The sequence below is a fragment of the Protopterus annectens genome, chromosome 1.part0 (genome assembly GCF_019279795.1).
Source record: "Protopterus annectens isolate FY-2018-M chromosome 1.part0, PAN1.0, whole genome shotgun sequence".
Taxonomy (NCBI): domain Eukaryota; kingdom Metazoa; phylum Chordata; order Ceratodontiformes; family Protopteridae; genus Protopterus; species Protopterus annectens.
The window spans coordinates 759,515,775-759,535,504 of NC_056725.1; positions in this window are offsets into that span (position 1 = coordinate 759,515,775).

A 19,730-nucleotide genomic window follows, 5' to 3' on the forward strand; every position below is an offset into this window, starting at 1 on the left:
CTTACAACTGCTTACAGGTGCCTTAATCACTCTGTATCCAACAGTGCTTGTTCTGGCCAGCAAATACATTATCATCCCTTGCAAGATTGCAACCCAGGACCCTGCACACCATAGCCACATCAATTTACCAGTAAGCCATCTGAGCTCCAGATATGTGTGATGTGTTCTCAAACATATCATGCAGCACAGTCATTCAGCAGTAGGGAAAACTGTATGTGTGTATATATATATATATATATATATATATATATATATATATATATATATATATATATATATATATATATATATATATATATATATATATATATATATATATATATATATATATATATATATATATATATATATATATATATATATATATATATATATATATATATATATATATATATATATATATATATATATGTGTGTGTGTGTGTATGTGTATGTGTGTGTATATATATATATATATATATATATATATATATATATACACACACACACACACACACACACACACACACACACACACACACACACACATATATGTGTGTGTGTGTGTGTGTGTGTATGTTTGTATATATGTAGACATACACATTTATATATATATATATATATATATATATTTTATATATATATATATATATATATATATATATACATATATATATATATATATATATATATATATACATATATATATATATATATATATATATATATATATATATATATATATATATGTCTGTATATCCTTCAGACATCAGGTCCACACTCTGAACCTCCTTCCTCCACTGCTGCACTGTTCTGCTTCTGCCTTGCTAAGAAACAGAGGGTCACATGTGGACACAGCCTAACATTAGGGGTGATGTATAGGGACATATCGTACATAAGCCTATTACAAACCTATGAAGTTTGTGCATAATACATTTCACATTAGCATGACTGTTCTGAAGGTGGTGGGATCTGACACTCATGTGACTATCATGACTTCATTACTTCCACCTTCAGCTATTTGCAAGACTAATATACATGTTTGGAGGAACAGAACAAATACTATGATGGCTTACATCTTGTCATTCTGTGCAGAACTGCACAGTTGACAGGTATGGCCCACTGCCCACAGGGCCAGATGCTATGTCCATATAAATTGTTCAGCAGGACATCATTACAGCAACAAGTCTTGATGGCAGATATAAATCTTTCAACATCATCTATTCCATTATTACAGACGAAGTATTGCATTCAATTACATGCATACATGTTTCACATACCTGTTTTATTATTGTGCTCTCTTCAGTGTACCGCTAGGGTATCTTGCTTGGTTGGTGTTTTTATTTTTTGTTTGCAATAATATTTTTTTAGGGTTATTGTTTGTTTTTTTTCTCTCTCTCTCTCTCTCTCTCTCTTCACTACAGGGATCAAGCTGGTTTGAATAGGTTGCAGCATGGCTTTTGTAGGTGATGCTTATGATCAGGTGATGGCCTCTGCACCAATTTGTATTCCCCACTTACTAATTGCATGCATCCAGCTGTGTAGTACTTCCAATAGCCAATGTCATAGCAACCCACTACTATAAATGAATACATCATGTGGGATTGTCCCTTTACCTTTACTGTATGGAAGACATCATGTTTGTGGGCAGCAGTGTTACATACAGCAGGTAGCAATACCTCTTACAACAGGACTTGCATACATATGCCAAATACATGTTTGTATAAGGTTCCAGACCTACGGACAGTGTGGGTATTGCTGTTATATGCATTGAATACTGCTGCTTTACAGGGTTTGTGTGTACATGTTAGCTTTGCATGGAATCCAGTCTGTCTATATAGCTCTCAACTGTAAGCCTATCCACATGATGGCCAGAGGAATGGCCATTATGTTTTGTCTGTTCACCACACAGGTCTTGTGTCTGACATATCAGTGGCATTTTCTCCGTTGATTGCTATCAGTGCATGGCAACATCCATTTGTGTTTCTAACTTTATATTCCTGAGTAAGGGTATGTTGCAACCAATTGTGTAACACCAGCAAACTTCACAGTGTATAACAGCAATATTGCAAATATGGCCCCGTGTTTCAGCCTCTGTCCTCCACCTATATACCAGGCTTTGACCACATGTCATGCAGTAAGAGGTTGTTAAGTTGTGGCCTATCATTATTTAGTGTTGGCATTCCTGCTATCATTCCAGTGATGTTGTGGATTCCCACACAAATTGTGGGGTAGGATCCACTTATATGAGGGCAACAGCTGGACAAAACATGTGTAACCTTGTACAGTCCAGAGGTCAGTGTATGGAAAACATTGTTATATGGCCATGTAAGGCATTTTATGGGGGACGGGTATTAAATGTTTTTAACCTGGGCTGTTACAACATGTGAGGGATATCAGTAGTAAGAAACATTAAGGTATATGGCTGTACATTTTTATACATTTCACCATGGGGACAGTGGTGGGCTAGAGCTTATTGCCTTATACACAGTTCTGTTTGTCAGTGTGATAGTGGCGTTTTAAGTTAAGCAGTGTTATGTAACAGATACATTTACATTGTGACAACTAATACTTTTCCCCCTAGGGGATGACTACAGAGTGTAATTGGAGTCTGCTGAACTACATCTGTAATTAAGTGTTGATTGGTTCTTATCTTCAAGACAAGTGTTTTTTTTTACTGTTGCACTACTTGAAGGCCTTAGCCTGGACAGCAAAGTATGTTATGTTTTTTACATTACTGTATCAAATGTTTTGTTTGAGAGTTGCATTAATCAGTTATTATGTATTCCAAACACCTAACTGCTATAAGACATGGCATAAACAACTGAAATAGTAGACAAATAAGCATTTCTATGTATGCAAATTTGTGTGTGGTATCATGTACTTTGCATTGTGTGTAGGTATATGTTTCATGCAATAATTCTCATTTGTAGGTATGAATCCAACACTGGCCATTTTAAAAGGTGGCAAATGTAGGAATAATGGATGTTTGATATGCTGTGCACCCCCTGTATATATATATATATATATATATATATATATATATATATATATATATATATATATATATATATATATATATATATATATATATATATATTCTTCTTATACATATCTATATATAGTAATATCTTTATATGTGTATATGGGTTTCCTATTTAATTTTGAAGTACTGAAATCATGAATTTCAATATTTTGAAATTAAAATAGCGAAGTCTTGAAATACCGGTAAACCAGAAGTGCGAAATTCAAAATCCCGAAGTAAGGAGATTTTGAATTAGCGCTTCTGGTGTTGTGGTGTGTGAATGGTAAGATGTGAGTTTGGGTATGTATGTGTGTGTGTGTGTGTGTGTGTGTGTCTGTGTGTGTGTGTGTGTGTGTGTTGGTTAGGGGCTTTAGTGTATGTCAGTGTGTGTTTTGACTGTGATGTGTGTGTGCGAGGGTGTGTACAATGTGTGGGAGTGAATTACCTGTGTGTGTCTGATTGTGCGATCTCGGAGTTAGTTTATATAAGTAGAGGGGTGTGGGAGGCTTGCCTCCTGCTTATTTGTAGTGTAGGATATTATATTTGAGTTGGGGGGAAGTTGTGTGTATGTGTTTGTGTGTGCTGTATATGTAATGTGCCATCGGGATTTTGACTTTCGCGGTTTTAGGGTTTCGGTGTTTAGTGTGTTCGGGTATGTAATTTCGAAATACTGATATTAGGGATTTCAGTATTTTGAATATTTTGAAATTACATAGTGAATCCGTGTATATGTGTATATACATATATATATATATATATATATATATATACACACACACACACACACACACACACACACACACACACACACACACACACACACACACACACACACACACACACACACTCAAGTATGTCTACATATACATACATATATAAATACATTTTCTCTACTGTTGAATGATTGTGATGCATGATATGCTTGAAAAAACATCAGCTTTATACATAGTTTAAATGGCTTAGTGATAAATCACTGTTGTTATAGTGAGCAGGTTCTTGGGTTTGAGACTTGCAACAGCTGATTATTTTGTTGATGGGCAGAACAAGGGCTGTTGGATACAGAGTGATTAAGGCACTTTTAAGCAGTTGTAAGTGGGTTTGCATGGGTTTGCATGACAGTAAGCAATGCTAACTTCTGGTTGAATATGCTTACAGACAGTTAGCCATAAAAGTGCTTAATCTGTGTTGACTTTGCTTGCCAGTGCGCAAACAGGCTTAAACCCACTTACTACTGCTTAAAAGTGCTTACTCCGGCTTACCCCCATGCTAATTTCTTTAGAAGAAAAGAAAAAGGGGTGATAGGAAAGTATTGAAAAAGGGGGTACGCAGAGAGAAAGACAATAGGGATAGTACTTAGGGATGTGCAGGATGGGTATAGGGAAGGTCAATAGCTGTCCATTTCTTCTACAGCAACAGCTGTGCATATATACTGAATTTGGAAGTAGATTTGGACACTCAATTCCCTGAGAAAGGGGTGAGGACAACAGTAATATGTTGTGAAGCCAATTAGACCAGATTATATATGTCCAGTGGGCACGTGTGCAAAATGGACAGCTATGTATGCGGCACATTTTTTATTTCTAGGTATATTTGGGGAGGTAGGTTGGGTAGGAAGAAAGACAAGACAGACAAGACAGCATACAGTGGTGGTATATGACGCATGGAGGGTAAACACCTTGGATGGGGAAGGGTGTTTTGAAAGTGGAAGCCCATGAGCCCCCAAATGGAAATAGTGGGACTGAGGTCCCCACCCATGGGCAGTCACCACTGCACCTTCACGGCCCCGAAGGTGGCTGTGCTGGGGGCTGGGTAGGAGGGTCAGGCTGACCCTCTAAATGCACCACACAGCTATCAAGCTGGTGTAGCAGATCTGCAAACTCCCTTTGGAACTCACAAAGCACCAATCCATGGACCTGACTACGGGTGAGTTTCCTGACCGCGCACACTCCCGGGGGGGGTGAGCCCCATCCCCTGAGGTGGTTCCACCCAAAGGTGGAGCAGGACCAGCAGATGAGGAGGTCCCAGGGTGGGTCCCAGATGTGCTGGAGCCCGGTGCCATGGCCAGATGAGGTGGGAGAGGTGGGTTTAATGGGACCGGCTTTCCCAAACGTACTATGGTGTTGCAGTTTTAAAACATATGTGGGTTAGTAATAGTCAACACAATCCAGGATTAGTTATAACAGCATGCAAAGATATTCCCATTAACCCAAAACACCAGATTTTGAATAGTTGCATAGCAAACAGAACACATGTATATATGGAACCACAGTGGCAATTACAACGGCATTTCAACATGGAACATAGAAACACATTTCAATATTTATTGACCAATAAGACATATTGGCCATTACAACGGCATGCAGGTTACATTAATAGCAACAGGCCACCAATGATAGTATTTCAACATGGCACATTAATAGAAACACATTTCATATGTCCCAACAGTAGGTTTGGTGTAAACATACCCACTGATTTGTGTATTTAGATTATTGTTGCAGATATGATGTGGGGGAGAGAGAGATGTCAATTAACAACTTATATATCCTTGTAGTTCTCACAATTTTAATGATCATTGCTCTACTCATTTAGGTACAGGTACTATTACACTGCCCTATGGCCTTGGTTTGGCCAGTGTTATGTTTGTAAACAAGTGTATACTTCAACTGTCCTATAGCTAAATACTACCATCTCTTACCTGGTATACCTGTGGAGGGAATGTTTGTTAACACTACATGACTGTTTCTACACATATTCCCAGATTCCGAGTTAATATTATGCACATACCTCTCAATCTCTTATTGCACACACTCTGGTCAAAGCTTGACAACATGGGGGTACAACTAGGGACATATTTTGAATATTGCTCTCATAAAATTGGAGGGCTGATAGAGTGACAGGATTTGTTTTCATATACATTTTCTGAAGGTTTTAAGATCTGAAAATCAAATGTATGAAAGTATTTGCTGACTACAAATCTGAGATCATCCCACTGATTTGCCACAGAGACAAGGGAACAGGCAGAAAATATGATCCAATTATCTGGACATTCTGAAAGGATGTGTACAGTTGAGAGGTATGATTATGCATACAGCATACTACGACTCCCAGGATTCAAACCATGGCTATGTCTGATAAAAATACCACAATTTAAGTGTCAGCAGAGTGTGCTGCTTGAATATTGCTGTCTATCTCTTCAGTGTTTTCTGTCTAAGTCTCTCGTGGTTGTACAATCTGACCTTCTAATTACAACAGTCTCATACAGACATTCTTAGACATATTTTTATGTTGCACAGTGTGAGAAACAAGTGGTTGACACAACAGTACTATTCTGAAATCAGATGTTACTGAATGCTACAAGTCAGCCATATAATACCACAGTAAGCACTACAAGTCCAGGATTTCAATCTTTATTGGCAGGCACAGTTTTCTTATCTGACAGACCTGTGGAGGGAATGTCTGGTAACACTACCTGACTGTTTCCACACATATTCCCAGATTCCAAGTTAATTTTATGCACATACCTCTCAATCTGTTAATGTACACACTCTGGTCATAGCTTGACAACATAGTGGTAGAAATAGGGACATATTTTTGAATATTGCTCTCATAAACTTGGAGAGTTGCTACAGTGACAGGTTTGTTTTCCTATACATTTGCTGAAGTTTTTGAGGTCTGAAAATCAGATGCATGTCATTATTTACTGACTAAAATTCTGAGATCATCCCACTGATTTGCCAGGGGAACAGGGTAAAATGGCAGAAAATACTTATTTATTTTATTTATTTGCAGTTGGTTTACCAGGATAGTCCATTGGGCCAAGATGAACCCGTTTTCAATGGAGTCCTGTGGAGAAAAGCTCCATAAACATGGTTACAATAGGTTTAGATCCTTATTACAATATTTACAACAATTATATTGTTAGAGCATACAATTTCTGGTAGAACCAAACTGGTGGTAAACATCACAAGATACAGACTATAGAAAAGTGCACATTCCAATGTAGAACCTGAGAAGCAAATTATATTATAAGGAAGCATGCAATGGAGGAAGCAAGAATGGGAAGTTCAGTGGAGGGGAAAAGTGAGAAAATCAGTGTAGATCAAGAAGGATGGGTGCAAGAGCATTCCCACTGGGATAGTAGATATGATGGATGGGTGCAGGAGCATTCCCACTGGGATAGTAGATATGATGGATGGGTGCAGGAGCATTCCCACTGGGATAGTAGATATGATGGATGGGTGCAGGAGCATTCCCACTGGGATAGTAGATATGATGGATGGGTGCAAGAGCCTTCCCACTGGGATAGTAGATATGATGGATGGGTGCAAGAGCCTTCCCACTGGGATAGTAGATATGATGGATGGGTGCAAGAGCCTTCCCACTGGGATAGTAGATATGATGGATGGGTGCAAGAGCCTTCCCACTGGGATAGTAGATATGATGGATGGGTGCAAGAGCCTTCCCACTGGGATAGTAGATATGATGGATGGGTGAGCATTCCCACTGGGATAGTAGATATGATGAAGAGCATTCCCACTGGGATAGTAGATATGATGGACGGGTGCAAGAGCATTCCCACTGGGATAGTAGATATGATGGACAGGTGCAAGAGCATTCCCACTGGGATAGTAGATATGATGGACAGGTGCAAGAGCATTCCCACTGGGATAGTAGATATGATGGATGGGTGCATGAGCATTCCCACTGGGATAGTAGATATGATGGACGGGTGCATGAACATTCCCACTGGGATAGTAGATATGATGGATGGGTGCATGAGCATTCCCACTGGGATAGTAGATGAGAGTGAAGAGATTTTTTGAATGTCAGGTGGTTAAAGGTGGTACGAATGACAGGTGGTAGGGAGTTCCAGAGCCATGCTAGACTAAAGGATAGGAGATTTTTTCCTGGGGGACGATTAGGTTTGTGCAATTCAATTAGATTTTGGTTATTAGATCTAAGTATTCTATTGGGAAGGTGCAATTTGAAGGCAGAGGAAAGGGATGGACAGAGGCAGGGTTTAAAAATAAGCTTGTGAGCAACAGTAAGTTGAGAATAGATGAGTTGATTGGGTAACTCTAGCCATTTTAGTTTATGGAGTGAAGAGCAGTGGTGGGTAGAAGTCTTATGGCTGGTAGCAAATTTAGCAATTTTGTTATAGCAAGAAGAAAGTTGTGTTTTAACAGAAAATTGGATGTTAGGAGTGGTGCTCCATAGAGAAGAGAGGGGATGAGGAATGAGGTAGAGAGACTGATTTTAGTGGAGGGTTTAAGGTAGCGATTGTGTTGGTAGAGCATGCCTAGTTTTTGATGTTTTTTTTTTATATTTAGTTGAATGTGGGAGTTGAATTTAAGATGACTATCGATTTGAACCCCGAGTAACTTAGCTTCTGACAGCAATTCCAATGATGAGTTGTTGTGGCTGGTGATTGAAAGAGAATTAGTATTGACAGAGATGTGTTTAGAGGGGGTAAATACCATTAGTTTGGTTTTAGAAGCATTACGTGCAAGGTGGTTTTCTTTCATCCATAGTTCAGTGATGGAGAATGCATCTTGTGTAAGCTTTTGTAGTGCTGGGCTGGATGTGGCAGAACAGATGATAGTTGGATCATCTGCATATTGGATAATGTTAGAGAATGGGATAGAGTTGTGGAAGTCATTTATGAATATGTTAAATAGGAGAGGACCCAGTATGGAACCTTGGGGAACTCCGGTTGGAGTATTAAGGAATGAGGAGGTGGCTGTTTTCCAATTTACTGCTTGGTATCTATTAGATAAGTAACTAGAGAACCAGTTCAGTGAGGAAGGAGATAAGTTAAGCTGAGAGAGTTTAGTTAGAAGTAGTTTGTGAGAGATAGTGTCAAAGGCCTTTGAGAGGTCAAGTAAGAGGGTAGAAACAATATGACCAGAGTCACGGGCTTTATTTATAGTTTCTAGAAAGGAGAGGAGGGCTGTCATAGTGCTATGACTGGGTCTAAAACCATGCTGAGTTGGAGTTAGCAGGTGATTGTCTAAGAGGTAAGGTAGGAGCTGTAGATGGATACACTTTTCTAGGAGTTTAGAGATGGGAGCAAGATAGCTATGGGACGGAAGTTTGTAATATTGTTATTATTGCCACCTTTATGTAAAGGTATGATAAAAGCCTTTTTCCAAATTTGGGGTACTATGCTTTCTTGGATAGAGCGGTTGATTAGTATGCTAATAGGGCAAGCAATGGCTTCTGCAGCTATGCTAAGGAAGTATGAAGGAATATTATCTGGGGCATTAGAGCATGTCTTTAGTTTCTGGAGGAGTTTTTTTATGGTAGATGTAGGAATGGGCTTTAGTGAGAAAGGTGAGGAAAGGGGAGTTAGGGTATTAGTGGGTGGTGGTAATGGAGAGGAGGTGGGAGTGGTGGTAGAAGTGGAAGGAAGAGTGTTAGTGGAGGAGGATGAGGGTGAAGTGGAGGATGTGGTGGTGTTGGAGAATGAAGAGGTTAGTTTGGAAATAGAATTAATGAAAAAAGAGTTAAATTGTGTAGCCAAGTCTATGTCAAGAGCATTGGGGTCTGGGCTGGGGTTGACTGTTTTACCAGGATTGATGAGGGTAGAGATTCCCTTCCAGAATTTCTGAGGGTTTGTTTTATTATTGTTTTGGAGTATGGAGAAGTAATTTTGTCGATCAGTGATAATGAGCTTTTTTACTTTGTTTCTAAGTGTTTTGTATTCAGTATAGGTGAGGGGAGATTTATTTTTCTGGTAGAGTGCCCAGACTTTATCTCTGTGTCGCATGGCTGTTAGTGTGTTTTTGGTTAGCCAGGGGGTGGTTTTTAGTTTTATTCTTTTAGACCTTAAAGGAGCATGGTAGTCTAGAAGGTTTAAGAAGGTTGAATTGAAGTGGGCCACTGCATTATCTAGGGGTAGAGTTTTTAGAATGTTCCAGTCAATTACTATTAGAGAGTCAGTGAAAGCTATTGGGTTAAAGTTTTTTTGGTTGTGGGTAGTGATATAATTATGTGTTCTCTGTAAAGGTGTAGGGAGTCGATATGTGAAGGTGGGTAGGTGACACCTAAGGGAGTCTGGAAGTATACCACTATCAGAGAAATAATGAGGGTGAGAGACTAGAATCCAGTCTAGAATGCTACCATTGGAGAGAGTTTTTGAGGGGCGAGTTAGCTGTGAGAAGTTATAAAGGTTGATATTAAGTGGGTTTGTGGAAGACTGAATGGAAATCCAATTTATGTTTGTATCACCCAAGATTATTATTTCATTGCTAATGTTGGTGGAGAGCCAAAAGAGGATATTCTCAAGTGTAGTAATATTGTCACCGGGGGGATGTAGAGGGAGGCTATGCATATGTGCTTGTGTTTATTAATTTGAAATTGTGTTAGGAGTAGTTCGGCATTATTGAAGTTGGGGATAGATTTGTTATAAGGGGTGACTGACAAGGAGGATGAGTATAGTAGAGCTACTCCACCCCCCTTTTTGTGGGATCTATCTTTTCTGATGATAGAGTAGTTGGGTCGTGTTATTTCATGGTCTTTTATGTGGGGTTTTAGCCAAGTTTCAGAGATAGATAGGATGTCAGGTTTATTATGTATGAGCCAGGCATGGAGGTTTGGGACTTTGTTTACTATGCTTTGGGAGTTTAGAGAGGTGAATAGTATAGACTTGTCTGTAGTGGAAGAGGTGGAGGGGCCAGGGTTAGGGTGAATATCTCCTGATATTAGAGTGGATATTAGATGTAGGATTGGGTTGGAGTGGTGTTTGGACTGCTTAGAGTATGGGTTGGAGTTTATTATGTTGATAAAGGATTTGTTAGCTATTATGGAGGTAGAATGTTTATGAGGGGTAATAAGTTTATAAGAAAAGAGTAGCTGGTTTGTTATAGGATAAAGATGGGGAGATATTATGGTGTGTGGTTTTAAGGGGGGTGAGTTAAGATGTATGGTAATGTGGAAGGCTTGTGAATGGTTAGTATATATGGGTTGGGTGAGGTAGTAATGTAGACTATGTTGAGGAGTAGTAGTAGAGTGGAGGAGGCCATGGGTTTAGGGAACATTATAATGTTGGCTGTTTAAAACAAAAAGAAAGGAAAATGGTTGTTAAAAGTTGCTATGTTGTTGCTAAGTAAACTTTTAGGAGCTGGAGGGTTATATGCACTAGAAGTAGGTATGCCTCTGATTAGTTGTGGGGAGTATGGTACAGAGTAATGATTGATATGGGTGGGGTTAGGTAGTGGGTGCTAAGCAGTGGAGACTAATTCATCAGGTAGGGTTTTCTAGGGGGATGAGTGATCGTTTAGTATGGGCGGGGTAAGGGAGTGGCTATTGAGAGAGTTACGGAGAGTGATTGGCTAGGTGGTGTAGTGGGTGTGGTTATGAAGGTATAAATGTAGAGGTACTGGGGGCGTGTGGAAATTGGGGGCAGGGTAGGGAGTGAGCCTTAACGGAGCGGGTAGAGCCACGGAAGGCAGGATGAGAGCGAGAACCTATCAGTGGACTGTTGAGTGGAGAAGGTAAGTACAAGGGGCAAGGGGTTTAATAAGATGGTGTTGCTTAAGATATTAATAAAGGGAGAGAGAAAAGAGAACAAGGGAATTAGGACATGTATAGTATCTTAGACAGTAAGGTAAAAGATGTGGAAAACAATAATAGTGGGGAGAGGGAGCCACCTAGTGGACAGATGCTGAAACACACCTGAGATTCCACCAAGGTAGATCCCTAAGCTGAAAATTATTAAAGAGGAGAAAGGACTAAATAAAAAGAGTGGTCTAGAAAGGGGCTAATTGGGGGGCACAGAGTTGGTCAGGGTTTGGCTGCTGAGGTTTCCTGGCAAGGGAGTGTACAGAACCTAGCAGGACTTTGGATATATTTATTAATACAAAGGTTTAGCAGTGGTTGTACATACTTTCTGAATTCCTTCTGTGACAATTTTAGGTCTATTCACGTACAAGGGATGAGGTAGTAGAACGTGTTCTATTTTAGATTAGGTCTAGGCATCCAGGCCAGGCGTAGTCACAAGAAGGTATTGCAGGGCAAGAAGGCTGGAGAAGAGAGAATATAGGGAGAGAGGTTGCACTTTAATAGGCAGTACAGAAAACACTTTGGCTCACAATAGCATACACAATTCAATGTAAGAAGTAACACTAATATTCCATTCAGCATGTGCTACACATTATTTAGAAATGAGAAAAAGCATTCTATTCAACTAAATCACACTTTAGTAGTCAGTACAGAAGCACATTGATCCAGAAATATAGCATACACTAAAGCAGTACAATATGGGCTAGGTATTATTTCAGTGAAATATTCTCTTAAACAGCAATAGATAAGCCAGTGAGCAGGATAAAAGTGAAAAAAAATCTCTTCAGAACATATGCAGAGGTTGGCGTCTTCAGTTAAAGTTGCCCAGCACACTCGACGAGCTAACTGTTAGGTGGCTTTAGCTATGTTCCCTTTAGACCGACTCAACTATATTATTTAGCATTCTTTCCTATAATCTTAATTAGAAATGCTATATATTACTGTATTCTTCCTTTTGCGTTAAATATATGTTATGCAGGCTTAATGGTTGTGTATGTAGTAAGCGCTTAACGCTTAACCAGCACACATACAGTGATTGGCGCCAAAAATACTCTTGACCAGCACGCCAATAATTAAAAAAAAATAATAATTCCTTTAGCTTCAAATATATGTTATGTAGGCTTAATGGTAGTGTATGTGTTAAGCGCTAAATGCTTAGCAGCACACATACAGGGATTGGCACCAATAAGTGTTCTTAACTAACACGCTAATCATTCATAAACTACTACCTTTTGCATTAAATAAATGTTGTGCAGGCTTACTGGTTGTATATATGGTAAGCGCTTAATGCTTAGCCAGCACACATACAGGAATTGGCGCCAATAAGTATTCTTGATCAGCACGTCAATAATTCATTAAATACAGGTCTATGGGTAGAAAGCGTTTCAACGCTTAAACATAGACGTTAATGCAGAAATCGCCAGCACTCACAACAAATATATGCAATACTAGTAAATGGTTTCCTAGCATTTACGACTGACCGCTAACCAGAATAGGGCATATTTATTGTTTCAACGCTTAAGCATAGGCATTAATGCTGAAATCGCCAGCACTCACAAGAAATATAAGCAATGCTAGTAAATGGTTTCCTAACATTTGCGATTGACCGCTAACCAGGATAGGGCAAATTGTTTGGACTCATTCAGCATAAGACAATACGGATATTCCTGCTGTTTTCTCCCTTTCTCTTATTTCTTTAGTTAAAATAATGAACATGCATACACAAGCAAACAGGAATATCCTGGCAGTAACACCATATACTTTACAGCAGAGAGCAATGCATTATTGAAACAAAAACAAGATTTACCTTGCTATAGTTGCAGACGCAACACCAGGCTACTCAGCAGCCGGGGGCAGAAATACTTAAAGAAGGCGTCCTGGGACTGGGAGGCTTTTATAAATTCAGGGAGGGTGTTAGGTAGATGGAGGCAGGAGCAGGGATAGGTGTAAGCAGGTAAAGACCGGAAGATGTATAATGCGTATTGACTGAGTATGTAAATAGATATATGGGATCAGAATGATGTAGAAAAAGTACTGATTGTGATTAGAGTGTTAGAAGCCAAGGAGATAGCACGCATTGACTGAGTAAGTAAGTAGATATATGGGACCAGAGTGAAACAGAAAAATAGCAATTATGAGTAGAGTGTAAGAAGCCAAGGGGATAGCAGTCATTTAAGGTAGTAGATGTCAGGGAGAGAGAAAGAGAAGAGAGCAAGCAGCGTTAATAGTAACAGGACTTAGAGCCAAGGAAGGCAGGATGAGAGCGAGAACCTATCAGTGGACTGTTGAGTGGAGAAGGTAAGTACAAGGGGCAAGGGGTTTAATAGGATGGTGTTGCTTAAGATATTAATAAAGGGAGAGAGAAAAGAGAACAAGGGAATTAGGACATGTATAGTATCTTAGACAGTAAGGTAAAAGATGTGGGAAACAATAATAGTGGGGAGAGGGAGCCACCTAGTGGACAGATGCTGAAACGCACCTGAGATTCCACCAAGGTAGATCCCTAAGCTGAAAATTATTAAAGAGGAGAAAGGACTAAATAAAAAGAGTGGTCTAGAAAGGGGCTAATTGGGGGGCACAGAGTTGGTCAGGGTTTGGCTGCTGAGGTTTCCTGGCAAGGGAGCGTACAGAACCTAGCAGGGCTTTGGATATCTTTATTAATACAAAGGTTTAGCAGTGGTTGTACATACTTTCTGAATTCCTTCTGTGACAATTTTAGGTCTATTCACGTACAAAGGATGAGGTAGTAGAACGTGTTCTATTTTAGATTAGGTCTAGGCATCCAGGCCAGGCGTAGTCGCAAGAAGGTATTTCAGGGCAAGAAGGTTTCTGATTTCCTTCTGTGACAATTTTAGGTCTATTCATGTACAAAGGATCAGGTAGTAGAACGTGTTCTATTTTAGATTATGAGCCAATTATCTGGGCATTCTGAACAAATGTGTACAGTTGAGAGGTATGATTATGCATACAGCTTACTACTACTCCCAGGATTCCAACAATGGCTGTGCCTGATAAACATACAACAATTTAAGTTTCAGCAGAGTGTGCTGTTTGGATATTGCTGTCTATCTCTTTAGTGTTTTCTGTCTAAGTCTCTCTCGGTTGTACAATCTGACCTTGTAATTACAACAGTCTTATACAGACATTCTTAGACAGTTTTATTATGTAGCACAGTGTGGGTAACAGTGGTTAATACAACATTACTATTCAGAGAATGCAACACAAAAAATGCCATACAATACCAGAGTAAACACAACCAGTCCAGGATTTAGAGCTTTATTGGCAGGCAGTTACAGTTTTATTTAAATACGACCTATATGAGACTATTACTGTCATATTGTCTGGTTTATTCAGTACAACCCATACACACAACAGTTTTTATACTGGCAGCTGACTTTCTGCTACTTTTATATTTCTTTGGTATGACTACTACATGCAAGATTGTTACTCACCAGCCTTGTGACGCAGCCTTTGCAGCCTATTTGCATGGGCTTTCTGATTCACAGCCTGCTCAACTGCAGCTGTAAGAAAAATAGAGAAATATTTAGCCATACCTATCCCTCATATACACAGGCTGGACATTATTAAGCAGTTACTGGTATGAGTACTTACACACTGCTGGGACATCATCCCTCTGCTTTGATTCTTAAACTCACTGGTCCCGCTTCCTCCATTTTAAATCGGCATAGTGGTGCCTGACCTGCTCACCAGTCCGAGGGATACCAGTGGCACTGGTGAGGTCATGGGCGAGATGGTCCCAGGCTTCCACTTTATATTGGGAGCCTTTGTACTGGCCCTGCAGCAGTCTTTCATCATGGTTTTTTACCAGGAGTCCTGCCATGACCTTGGACTCCTGGATGCCCCAGTGCTGTGCACGGAAGCACATTCCCTCTCTGACTCCAGCCATTCTGCCAACAGTGGGAAGCTGCAACTAGTTATGAGCTGTATTCCCACCTGTGGGGTTTAAATACAGCTGATTTCCCACCCTTTGCCATGATTGGATGATTTTCAATATGCTGAGCTAAGCTAAGCTATGGGCAAACCTGTTTAGCTAAGGTTGGCATTGCTTAAAGGGGCAGGTTCAGTACTACTTACCAATGGGCAAATTCATTTAGCTGGGTTACTCATTGCTTAGCAGTCATATTTACACATTGCTTACATCTGGTAAACAGAGCTGTGCAATGCTTAGCATTGCTTATTTTTCATTTTATAGACTATCTGCTGTATGGCATTGATTCATCATTCATTACATATTATAAATGTGTTTACTGTCCCCGACATCCCCCAATGTGCTTTCATTACATTTATTCATGTGTGACTATACTGTATGGGGCACATGTGTTTATATGGAGATTTCAGAACTTTATTAAACTGACACCTCACATCTGGACCTAATGCAGTACTCCGGTTAACAAATATATGTTATCTAGTAGGTAATCTTCTTCTTCTTCTTTTGGCTTTTTCTTGGTTAGGGGTCACCACAGTGGATCATCTGTCTGCTTATGATTGGCAGTGGAGTTTTACGGTGTCGAGTTGCCAGCCCAGTGCCCAACCTTCCACAGAAGGCACACATGCACACACTCACACCTAGGGACAATTTAGAGTGCCCAATCCACCTACTGCATGTCTTTGGGATGTGGGAGTAGGTAATACAAAAAAAATTGTTTATGCACTGAGGTCACATTTAAAATGCAAACTGGTTACAGTGGGGATCAAACCAGGAATGCTTAACCGCAAAGTGCATACTCTAACCACTACACTATTGCAATACTGTATATGTTTGATGTCTCTTGCTATTTAACTTCTTCTGCTGTTTAAGCTGGACTAAGCGTACTTAAGTAATGGGCACACCCACGCAGCTACAGTTAAACTTTATCACATTTATAAAAAAAAAAGTTTTGTTGTGTTATTTTAGCTATACCCTTCAGAATATCCCTGCTAATGCTAAACCCTGTACTTTTATCAGCTTTCTGCTTTGTGGTGGGCATACCTCTCAACCTCTTAGAGCACAAAATCTGGACAAACCCTAAAATGATGGGGAGACAAATAGGGACAGATTTTAAATATTGCTCTTAGAAACGTTTAGAAAGTTGATATAATAATAGATATTGCATTAGCATGACTTTTCTGAAGGGTGTGGAGTCTTCAACTCAAATGTTTGTCATTAATTCATTACTTCAATCCTCAACTATTTGCCAGGAAAGTACAGATTTTAGGAGGAACACACCACAAATATATGAGGCAAAAATCTGAACATTCTGCGAAACTCTGTACATTTGAGATGTATATGGTGGTGGGACATTTGTCCCTTTTGCCTTTGCCACGTTTGTTTTACTGACATGTTGGGGGTGTTATGAGCATTCTCGCTCATTTTAATTGCCGAAAGGCAATTCTGGAGTGCAGGGGCATGTGTATTGTGAGAGCTCTGCTCTCAAACACACCCCCTGCACTTGTACACAGCTCAGTGTCCATTTAACAGCACAGGCAGTGCGCCTTCATGAATATGCAAGGCGCGCTGCCGTGCTGTACAAGAACAGTTCCTGCCGTGCAGGAATAACTTATTCCTGCACGGATGCTTGCTGAATCCCAGGGAAAGTGATTTTTATGTGGTAACTAAATCTATTGTAGTTTAGGCCGTATTAAAATTTTAAATAATGGTATTAATATATGCTGATTTTTTGACTTGATAAATTCCATAAATTTTGAGTACCTTTTGTGGTTTACTGACAGACGTAATTCATGTGCTGTTAAAAAAATGCTATGAACATCTTTTCATATTTCTAAATCCTTGTAGGCTTCACTGGACTGATATTATGTTTAATGCTAACTTTACTGTGGAGTTATTCATTATAACCTTACTCACATTAATAAAACTGTAGTTTATTAAAGGCAATGAAAATATGCAGCCCCCCAAAGAGAAGAAAGCTTCTTGCTGCCTGAGTATGTGGCACCCTTGCACTGGGAAGGGACCTTGGTATGAGGGTCATCCCGCCACACTGTGGCTAAATATGCCTTTCTTTCTGCTCTACCTTCACCAGGTAGCCCTACTGCAGTGATGTATTTTATATCTGCAACCAATACCACTGCACATGTACAGCAGATTTCCTTATGTAATGTAAAACCTCTGTTTTTGCTGGTAACTCTTTGTCAGACCTGTAAGTCAATGCCAGTTACTCCCTGGTTCTTTCTGCTGACTAAGTCATTTAATCTTAAATTTGTGTACATAAATTTCAGTTGTCATAAACTCTTTACTTCATCACTCACTGTTTGACAATTATAAACACCTGTAGTACTATTCAAATCATAGAACCGTAGGAGTTATAAGACAACTGAGCCAGGAGGGCATTTCTTCTTTGCTAATACCTTTTCAATGAAGAACAGGCCATTACCATTATACCTATTGTTCACTAGAGCATATAAATATAGGAAGATTCCTCAAGATTGGAGACATACTCTTATTAAACCTGTCTTCAAGGGAAAGAGGAATAGGACAAACCCAGAATCATATAGACCCTTAAGTCTACTTTCATGTTTTGGAAAAATAATGGAGAAGGTAATATTGGATAAGTTATTGTCAGAACTGGATAGGTTGGGACTTGAAACCATATATCAGCATGCATATGTTGAAAACAGATCTATTGCCACCTTAACATGATTTTCTATAACAATATAATAACAGCTATGAATGAAAAATTGTGCTGTGATGTAATTTATATAGATTTAACTTCAGCATTTTACAGGGTCATACACAAAACACTGATCACTAAATTAGTACAACTAGGTATTGATGTATTCTTGATAAGATGGATAGATGAATGGCTTACAAATAGAACATGGCAAGTATCATACAGAAACTGGACAGGTGAAATCTTTGGTAACAGTCAGGGTGTCCCACAGGGCTCTGTCCTAGGCCCTTACTTGTTTAGATTGTATCTTTCTGACCTAAGTTTTTCATCTGAGGTGTTCTACAGTCTATATGCAGATGACCTGAAATTGGGTAAACTAATTACATGTGTTACAGATAGGGCATGTCTGAAAAATAACTTAACTAAATTGACCATTTGGGCACAGGAGAATAATATGCTGATAAATACATAGAAAACTAAGCATATGAGATTTGGGAGACATAAATTGAAAGGTGAATATTTAATACAGCACACAGTGATTGAAACTGTAGACTCATTTATGGACATGGGTATATGGGGAGATTCAGCTATGAGTTTTTCTAATCATATCAACCAATTTGGGTAATGATAGTTACAGAACTATATGTTGTCTAAAAAGATTTATAAATTCTAGGAAATCAAAAATGATGAAGTAATTGTTTGTTAGTTACATTAGACCCCAACTTGAGTATGAAATAACAATATGGAAACCCTGTAAGAAAACAAGCATGAATAAATTGGAAAGAGCCAATGGATGTGAAAATTTAAGTTATTCAAGACTAAAATATCTGAACTTGTACAGTGTCTCTTACAGATATCTAAGAGGAAATTTTATTAATTTAGTGACAAATACCTCTGGGAATGTTTGGGGTTATCAAAAAGTACTAGAAAATCATCAGACAACATGTGTAGAAGATTCTGTAGGTATGAAAAGTGTACTAACCGGTTCTCTGACAGAGCAGCTGATGCATGGAACAGACTACCAAATTACATTAAAACAAAATACTAGTTTAGATATTTTTAAGAACAGCCTGGACACTTATTATGGGAACAAGTGTTTTGGTATATTGGCAGGCTAGAAGGGCATTAATGCCTGTGTTTGAAATATTTGTATGTATGTATGTATTTGTACTGGGGTGAATTCATAAGTACCCATCCCAGTTATCTAGCTCCTTTTTAAAGGCAGTGTGTCACACTGCTTAATTTGGAGAGAAAGTTTGCGCCAGAAAAGTGGTAGGCACTGTGTGACAATTGTATCCCTCCAGCTTGCCCTATTTATTTGCTGGAGTAGATTTAGATCTCTGGTCCTAGTGTTACTGGGATGCTTTGATTTTTGAAGGTACAAAAGTTCTGGTAAACCTAGATCCTTTTATTGCTCTATAAACAAGCCACCAATCACCCCTAAGAAGTCTAAAGTAAACTGAATATAGAGATATAGTCTTTAGTCTCTCTTGGTCTTGTAAGCCCTTAATCTTTTTAGTGAAGAACCATTGGGGTCT